Genomic DNA, 10,038 nt, shown 5'->3' with positions numbered 1-10,038 from the left:
GACTCTTTAAACGACTACATTGTGGATACTATTATGTTTTGTGTGCGAGATACAAATCTTCAATTTATAGAAGTCCGAAAACTTTTCATCCAAGAAAGGATTATTCAAATATAGAAGATATCTTTTCCACCAAGGAAATCTTTTCTATCAAGAAAACTTTTTTGAAATAAAACACAATTATGGTAGAATCCAAATAATGTAGAAAATTCAGGGCAAACCCTAACATAAATTTATTATTGGGTTAATTTGACCTACAACAAAAAATAATTTTCTTATATCAAAACTAGATGGCCCGATCCCGTGCTTTGTTATATAAAAGTGGTTCGACTTTCGAAAGGTACTTCCTTATTTGTTTAATAGGAGTTTAACCAACAAAAAGGAACCAGTACTATCAAGTTAAATATGCTTTATATAAAGATAATATGCTTCATATTGTGCGGAACAAAGTTATACTATTACGTTGTCAAGTTTGTTAGAAAGAGAAAAGCTGTGAAATTTTTTATGTTCTTCGTGTAAGGGACTACAATCTGGATTCAAGCAGCTGTAGTTGGCTGTAGAAATTGCATCTGGGTGTTAACTGGAAAAGAGAAAGAGAAAGCATAAGATGTTTCAGAATTTGAAAGTTAATTCACAATGAGATAATTAAGTATATGTGCAATTATAAATAACAGACTAAAGAAATCTCACCCAGCATATTTTCAACAGAAGGGTAATTCCAATGTTCTCCTTAAGAGCGCTAATCTGTTAAAACAAAAACAAATTAATAAGTAATAACTATTGATGTAAAATATTTTAATGGCATAGTAGTGTGTAAAAGAATATGCAATGAGCATAAACAAAATATCTTAACACAAAAAGAGATGTTAAGTTTTTCATATAGTGCTTTAACTCTAAGTAGCATCCTTTTTTTTTTTCTTTTTTTTAATAAAACCAAGTAAGTCTAATAGTTTCATATAATATAACGTAGAACAACACATCGGTAATGTAAGATCTTCCATGAACAAGCAATATAAAGCATATAGCTTTTACATTTCTTCTATCATTTCATAGTCTGCACCACTACAGGGTTAGAAGAATCAAATGCAAAACAGATTTGGATTGCCTTTGAAAGTTCCTTTTGGGTACACTTATTCCTTATGGGAATTATTTCAGGAAAATAGAAACTTTAAGTAAATCTGTGAGTAAGATTATTCTTAATTTGCTCTAATAAACTTTAAATTTTATTCTTTGAAGTGATTTCTTTAAATACATGCTAGATATCAAATTTTATATTCCATGGTAAGACCTATATCTAAAATTAGGCAACCAAAAAATGTTATACTCAATTAAAATAGAAAGCATTGCATCTTCAATGGACAAGTACATGAATGTGTACCTTCAGTTGAAGTAACATTATATGCTGACTTGAGCTTTAAAAGGGAAGAGACACTCTTTTGGTCCGACTTTGATCTGCATCAGAGATAAGGATGATGTTGCAGTAGAAAGGCATGAATTAATACAATTTTAATGGAACATTTTATGTGATGCTCATGAGTTACTGAAAAGAAAAGGCTTACAAAATGATTAGATGACACAATGTAGAAAGCTATGTCTATCATTGAGATAATTGAGATTATTTGTGGTGCAACTTCCCTGTTGTTGCATGTACGACAAATTTACTTACTTGATTTACTTTGTTGCTAATTCAAGGTTTATTTACCTTTTCCAATGAGAAACAATAAAATCCTACACCTCTTAATAATAAGGGATCCAAACCTTGCTAATTAACCATGAGTTGATACTCTAAATAGGAAGCACCATCTGAGGTTTTACCCTCATATATTGAGATTTGTGATCTGTTACTCATGCATCGAGCAACAATCAATGAAACACCAAGCTATATTGAGAAGTTATATTCTTTGATCTAGAACTCCTGGTACATATTAACGGTTGAGCCTAACTTAATTGATGAGCTCCCTGCCTTTCAGGGTTGGAGTGAAGAATTATATTGTTATCCTCCTCTACAAAGAAGTGGCTAGGTAGGAAAGATCTAGAGTGCCAGCTTCAGCCGGCTATATTTATCTGAACATAATGAAAAACAAAACAAAAACATCACATCTGAAAAGTAAGAACGTCTATAATACAAACAATGATACTACATACTTTTAATATTTAGAAAATCTAATGATTGTCATTGGAAAAGTCCGCGATAAGTATAATGTTCGATACAATACATGAAACTAACACGAAGGATGTAGATTCACTTTGTAGTAACACTTCTTGAGTTTCCTATTGAATTTTACAATCTGGAAAAAAAGTAATGCATAAGGACACTGTGTCCGAAAAGCAAAAGGCATTAGTAAATATCTAACTTTAGTAGATTATCAACAAAACAGAGGAAGTGACACCATATCAACTCAACTGCAGAGCACTTACCAGAGCTCAGAATTCATTTCACAATTAGTAGACAGTTCATGTAGGCTTCAACTAATTCCAGAGTAGTGTCCACCTATCGAAAAAAGTGTCTCTTCATTTACCAATTTTTCTACTATAAGATGAGATAAACATGAAATGCAGATATTATATTAAAGGAATGGAGGGGATGACATGAGATCCGTGGACATGACAACTTGAAGGAGACCAACATTTAGCTTCGGACAATTCAAGTTTGCTCCTCTTATGTTACTTGTCAAGTAGTCCTAAGAAATACATTGGAACTACGAATCTAAAACTATAAGGCCAGTAAACAGAACACTCTAAGTTCTTTCTTCAAGAAAAAGTGTGTTCTGGGATTTGAAAAGAATGTGGGATTGTACCTGAAGGGCTTGCAAGTAGGAGAAATATGAAATCAACCCTTTCGCCTAATTCAGTCTGATTGTTGTTCTGCCTTTGCAACTTGAACATATATTCTTTGTCACCTCCTCTCAAGTTGCTGCGTTAGTGTCTATATTCAAGAAATGTGGTCTGTAGTCTTCACAGACAACAAAAAAAATAATAGTGGAGGTCTTACTACAAGTTTCAGGCTTTAATTTCACTGCTAATTCCAAAGCAACATCAAAGAATTTAGCAATTTTCACCATGACTTCCTCAATAAATACTTGGAAGTTGAAAGATCCCACGGGGAGATAAAAATCTTAGCAAAACTCCCAATTAACATTAAATCATTAGCAAACTCATTTTTTCCATTCACCTATTAGTATCTATAATGTGGACAAAGAGGAGAGACCTATCACATTTGAATATGATAGAAGTCACTAAACTAAAGTACAAAAGCTGAAGGTATCTCATTCCCTCAATTTTCTTACTCTACCTCTTTCTCTTGATTCTGCGTTCTCTTTTTCTAATCTACCAATTCACTTCTTCCCTATCTGTAGTCACATTTCTTCTCCCACTCTTCCTCTTCTATTCTATCCATCACTCATTCTTCTTTCTTGAACTAATAAACACTAAGAGCCCGTTTGGCCATAAGAATTATTCACTTTATTTCAGATTTTTTTTTCACTTTTTTCCAGAATCAGCTTTTGGCCATGAAAATTCGAAATACAACTTGAAGTTGTATTCTGGAATTCCAAAAACAAGAAAAACTTGTTTTTCAAAAAATTTCACTTTTTTTCACAACCAAAGTAACTACATTTCAACAAAAATACAATTTCAAAAACTATGGCCAAACACAACTCCAACTCCAAAATTCCAAAAAAAGTGAATTTTTCTTTTTGGTTTCTATGGCCAAACGCCTACTAAGAAAACAAAAGTGCAAACTCGAAGATAAGAAAGAGAGAAGTACAAACCTGTGAACACAGAAAGTGGCATGGTTGCTCCCAACTTCAAAATTTTCCTGCAATAAGACACAACCTGCATCATTAAAATTTCTCTTATGCTCAGTTGACGAAGTTCCTTACTAAAATCTGAGTAAGACCAACATAAGAAACTTCATCACAAAACTCCATAGTTCCAAGACAAAATGTCAAAGTGATCACCAGAAATTTTATTAGACTGAGCACTCACCAGACAAACTAAGACCACATTCACTTTCTGAAATTGCCATGAATTATCAGTTATTTGCTTAGCCCAAACTACACCATAAAATTAAGAAGTCCTTATTGATGAGTTTACATAATCATTGCCTGATATAAAATGAAATTACGGCTTCAATTCTTTATTTGTACTACAATAGCACACTTCAACTTTAATAAAAATGGTGTATGCGCAAAAAGTGTAGAATATTTTGAAAAATAACATAAATGGCTAAAAATTTCAAAGTAACGAAAAGTCCAAATGGCTCTTAGAAATAAAAGTACCTCCACGACTGAAGCAAGAGCTTCTGAATGTCTCTTGATCTTGGATCAGCTCTTCCTTTCAACTCTTTTGGTCTCCGAGTTATATTAAGAAATGTAAATCTGTATCAATGTACCAAAAGATATTGCTTTAGCTTAAGTCTTCTTCTATCAATATTTATCCTTGTACAACACAAAAAGTATATCCTGATGCAGATATTATATATTCAAAGTAAAATAAAAAAGCTTAACAGAGGTAAAACACTCACCTCGAAGCCTCATTCATGTATGTTATAGTATTACACCATATTTATTATCTACATATATTACTGAATAATCTGGCAACCTAAACATTTAGTTCCATGACAAAGTAAAATTCAATGGATACCATTTGATTACTTTACCACAAACAGTGCGAAAAAGTGTAAGCCCATAAACCCAAACTATAATGGGCAATCTGGTCGCAAAATCGCCATGCCCTGTGGAGCATTAAATAATTAGAATAAAGATTACAATACCCTGAAGGCTAGATACATAGCTCTTACAGCTCAATTACACCAAAGTTGAACAAGAAAACGAAGCGTTGATAACTGGGAAAACATCTACAACATTTATTATTCAGTTTAACATTGTAGTCTTCCTCTAGCTTTATTTTCAAAGCATAAACATTACTCCCTCCAGATAAAAAAGAGTGTCCACGTAGCCATTTGCACACCCTTTAAGAAAATACTAACTCCTAACAAAAATTAGGTAATTTGATTAAACTACCCTAATTAAATAGGTATTGAGATTTGATCACATAGCACTTAATAGGGTCAAATTTGAAAAAATAAGGTTAATTCTTTTTTGATTTGATGAGTGGACACTCTTTTTGACCCAAAAAAAAAAGGCTAAGTGAACGCTTTTTTTAATTCGGAGGAAGTATTTGGAGAAACACATAGCTGGGGATTCATTCATGGTTTAATAACGTCAAAATAAAGTTTATAAAATTACCTGTTACAGTGAAAACAATGTTCCTTTTCCCCTCTTGAGAAACAAGAACCTGTGCATGCATTCAAATTTGTGCAACAATTATATTCCAACTAAATGAAATTTTTTGATAATGTCATGTATAAAACATTATAATCCATTGCATTATAAGCTATTAAAGTATCACTTTTTTCTTTCATAGACAAGCTGGGAACTGTCTTTAACGTCTCTTCTATAGACAAAAACCTCTGCCTCTTCCGCACAAGAAACCCCAGTTTTACAAAGCAGTGGCTTCTCCGCATTTCATATATAACCCCCCATTCAAAAAGTAGTTCAAACCTTGATTACACCATTTTGGATGTATTGGAAAGGAGGGAACGACCAGATATGAAAATGAGGAAACTTAACTACTTGGTTGGCCGGAGTTGAGTCCACAATAACGACATGCATGTCAAATTCCGATAAAGAAAAATGTAGATGAAGGACAAATGAAGTATGGAAGAAAAACAAAGCAGAGTTCAAACCAATACCGAATTCAGAACAAAATAGCGAATTGAGGGTAATGGAGATCCAAAGTCAGCAACAACATGAATTGCGCCATTCACTACGCCTACAACATGAATTGATTCTGTCCATACAACAAGTTTTCAAACGATAAAATAAATCGTTTTCAAATCTAAGTGAAATAACAGTATCATTTGCAATATTGCTGCAAATCTATTTCTTTTTCTTTCAAAGGGTTGAAGGATTGACAACTCATAGTTTGATGAAAGTGACACGTAAACGATTAGGAAGAAGCACACGACAGCTGGACTCATAAGGTGCCATTACAGTAATACCCTAGGATTGTACGACGAAACTAATGGGGAACTCACACTTATTAAAGATTCTAGAAACTACATCCACTACTGAAATAAGTACTGATTACTGGTTTAGTAAGCAAGAAAATTGAAGCTAATGTAAGTTTTTTCTCCTTTACCAAGCGGGAGAAGAATCCGATGACGCACAAGGAAGAAGGTTCTGCTTCTTTCTGACAGAAATAGAGCCCATTTTTTTGTGAATAAGCCAAGTGGAAACGGAGGCAGAGTCGAAGAAGGGAAACTTAGCTTGTATCACACGACAAATAAATCCTCCATGGTCAATCAGAGATAAAAGTGGAACCAGATAATAATTAATTGGGAGCATAATTTTCATGTTATATATCTAACTTAGGATCATATGATGCTCCATCAACTTCCTGCAGATTTTGCAAAACATCGTTACTAACATTCTATAAGAAAGTATTATAGAGGCAAGGAACGGAAACAATGTAGTATATTTTTAAGATATTAATATAAACATCAATTATGTACTGATCAATTGTACAAGAAACTAATTAACACCCAATTCATATCAAGTACAATAAGCTCACATACAACAATCAACCTGTGACAATATAGAAAAAAAAAAACTCAATTGTCACTCACCGGAGAAGGCAAGAATACTGGATCCTCAACTGGATGATCCCCTCTTATGAAAACTCTAGTTCTAGCACAAAATCCTTCAACTTCTCCACCAGAGTTGTCCCAATGACCAACTGATTAAAAGAATTGCTAAATTTAAAAATATCTTTAAGAAATAACTCAAACAACGTAATGTCTACAAATCCAAGTTTTAGGAAGATGATTTCAACTATCGCTGTTTGTTAACATATTTCTAGTGCAAAGCAACCTTTGCCACAATGACTGCTACTTGGATTAATGTGCAAAGTCTACAATACCTTGATAATAGATCAGAATCACAATTATACCAGGCGGTCAGCTCAAATATGTTTAGAATCAGCTAATAAAGTTAAATCCTTGTATTGTAGAGATAACTCTCAGAAGGAACAACTAATTTCCTTGATGTAATACAGTCACAGATTTTTCAAATGATCAATTCCATGAGGCTAGTTTAAGAAATTTCTCAAAGCTGTTAATTCTCGCCAGCCAAATCAGTTTAAGAAACTTCTCAAAGCTACTGTTCTTTTTACAGAAAAACATAGCACAAATCAAGAGACCCAATCTTCCAGCGACAATTTGATACCCCAATATCTTTAGTAAAACCTTTAACTCGTGATTAGTTGGTAGCAAAAGACAATTGCAAATCGCGTACAATCAATACATGCATGTAAAATTCTACCAAGACATTATTCAAAATAATAGAAAACTAACACTCATGAAATGGATTACCAACCGAACAAGTGCAATAAACAAAAGAAAAAAATAGCACAAATAACTCCCAAAACCAGAGAGCTCGACCAGATTCAAATACAGCAAATCAATGAGCTCATACCTGAAAGAACTGAAGAACTAAGTTCTAGAAGAAACCGGGAGGAACTTAAATAAGTGGAATAATAAAGTGGGACTCACATATTAAATGACTTCGCACTCAATCCTTCACTTATTAATAGTAGAAAAAACTAACATATGTAATTAAGAAAATAGAGTAATGACCTCTATCTCTAATTAAATTGAAATGATAATATAAATATTCACGCTATCAATATATCTAACTTAAATAAATATATACATCATCGAGCTGGAAGATCACAATGTGGGGGAAAGGAGGAGAATAGTGAAAGAAATCTTTCCATTTTTGACAATATTGAAACTGAAATATAATACACAGAGCTATTAGAAGAAACTTATAGAGCTTCCTACTTCAAGGGAAAAAAAAAACTGTTTGGAACTTTTTGTTGATCGATCTGTTATGAAATGATCAAAGGTTTGGTGCTTTTGCTGTACCAAACACAACTTTGATATTTGGAAACAAATAATTTCAGATAGTTATGATAGCATGACTAATCATATTATTGAAATACAAAAATTGTGAGGATTTTATTAAATTAAAAGAGCGTCGATTGTCTCATTGCTCAGAATAGTAGCCATAAACTACACACAAACTCAGCAGTTTTAATTTCCCCTAGCAAAAATACATGTGAGCTAGAAATAACACTCTATCGTAAGTAATAGTAGTTATTAGATTTTATAAGTATGTGGCGAAAGTTCAAATTTTTGTTCCACGTCCTATATTTTACTGTTCGAGTTGTTCTGAAGCCGCTAAACTGTTATTGACCAAGTCCAAACTCATTCAATTCTTAATTAATTCCAATTTTTGCCTGCAAAAATTGATTATTTGATTTGCAAAACATATGTAGAATGATTGTTAGTTTTAGTTGGATCAATTCTAGTTTCATTTTTGTAATCAACCGTGTGATAAACCATGTGACTGTTAACTTTTTTTTTTTTATAATATTTTGACAAGATTTCTCATGATTAATTTGAATTACATATCAACTCGACTTTTAAATGAGCTTGAGTTAGATATGTTAAAATGAATTGAATTAATAAATGAACTGATTATTGATTGGGCGAATTATATGCCTTCGTGGGCTCATTTCATCACCCTTAAACTATCACAAAAATTCAACACTGAGTCCAGATAAACTTACAAAAGAAAAAACTTTAAAGAAATGTCATCTTATTTTAGTTCAATAAAAACAGCTAAGCAACTCACTAATTGTCTGGTCATGAAGTAATAACAACCTTTTACTTTATATTCAATTGAATAAATAAGTCTTGGTCATTTTTGTGTAGAACCCTCTAGACAGTCTTGTCTTGGCGTAGAAGCCTCCAGAGTAGAGTCTTTGTAAGATTATGAAACAGACCACATTATTGAATTTTATCATATTTCACTTTCAAACTTCAAACCATCGAAAACTTCAATGCTTCTACTGTTTCTGTTTTAAGTCCAACTTGAAATAGCAATTGCTAATATTTGGCCTCAACTATAGCTGTTAACCCAAACCAAATAAGATCATACCAAGTTGGACCTAGACTTTTCTGAAGTTAGTGAAACGAGCTTTAGTTTCCTATGGACTCAATGTTGAATACATATTTCTAAAATATACTAAAAAATTAGGTCAAATCTATCGACAAACACTTGTGGTCATCCACTTCTTTCATTTGAGCACGTAAAATGCCCTTATTCCATTTAGACACTTCAGGTGAGTCATTCCTATTCCACTTAGACACTTTTTGCACCGTTATCGGAGCAAAAGCAATACCAATCGACTCCTACGTAGATTAAGTGGCCAATTAAATTGTGCCCGCTCATTTAAATTGTGCTAACTTAATTAAATTGTAAATTCACTAATTTATAAATTCGTGGAGTTTTGACCATTAAAAATTGAGGCTTTTGGGCTGGTTGGATGTGCAATGAGATGACGCCCCTTTTGGTGTTGGTTTTGCTCTGATAACAGTGCAAAAAGTGTCTAAGTGGAATAGGAATGACTCACCTAAAGTGTTTAAATGGAACAAGGGTTACTTTAAATGCTCAAGTGAAAGAAGTGGACGATCACAAATGTCTGTGGATAGATTTGACAAAAAAATTAAGGTAATAAAAAGCCACTAGTATCATATTGTCAGATTGTGATAAAATTAGCGCTTGACAAATTTCGCAGATAAATTTTCTGATTAACGGAAACTTCAAACGTGTAGTTTTGATAAATAGACATTTAAGAGAATAAGTAAATACAAATGACACGGGAAATATGCATAAACAGACTTATTAAGGTAGATAAACAAGCCAAGTTTATTTACTGTAGAAGTTATGCATTCATAATTGAATTTAACCGAGTGGTTTAGAACCTGATTCGTTCATTTACAGCTCGGATCCAATGAGGGTCATTTGTACTTTTGGCCCTACTTTGTGTTGGTCTTTAATTTTTGTCCATTAAGGCAAACAACTTTTCGCGGGGTGTAAATTTATATTTTCGCATCATAATATTTCATAA

At 32.8% G+C, this 10,038-nt stretch overlaps 1 long non-coding RNA gene across 32 annotated transcripts; it reads right to left on the bottom strand.

Annotated features, from left to right (window-relative positions):
- On the bottom strand, positions 1-8,179 carry LOC132623178 (uncharacterized). 32 transcript variants are annotated; one of them, XR_009576126.1, is made up of 12 exons: positions 6,202-7,525; positions 5,753-5,850; positions 5,247-5,295; positions 4,653-4,732; positions 4,278-4,376; positions 3,985-4,052; positions 3,768-3,814; positions 2,796-2,950; positions 2,416-2,488; positions 1,376-1,449; positions 688-741; positions 2-577 (listed from the first exon to the last, which is right to left on the bottom strand). It is a non-coding gene; the product is annotated as an uncharacterized LOC132623178 (long non-coding RNA). The 32 variants fall into 32 exon arrangements; XR_009576123.1 differs by having other exon boundaries at positions 3-577; positions 4,658-4,732; XR_009576125.1 differs by having other exon boundaries at positions 1-577; positions 4,653-5,295.
- Positions 8,180-10,038: the final 1,859 nt, after the last annotated feature.

Source organism: Lycium barbarum, chromosome 12, assembly GCF_019175385.1.
Source record: "Lycium barbarum isolate Lr01 chromosome 12, ASM1917538v2, whole genome shotgun sequence".
NCBI classification, from domain to species: domain Eukaryota; kingdom Viridiplantae; phylum Streptophyta; class Magnoliopsida; order Solanales; family Solanaceae; genus Lycium; species Lycium barbarum.
The sequence above is the reverse complement of the archived record's forward strand: the minus strand, read 5'-3'. Positions and strand labels throughout refer to the sequence as shown.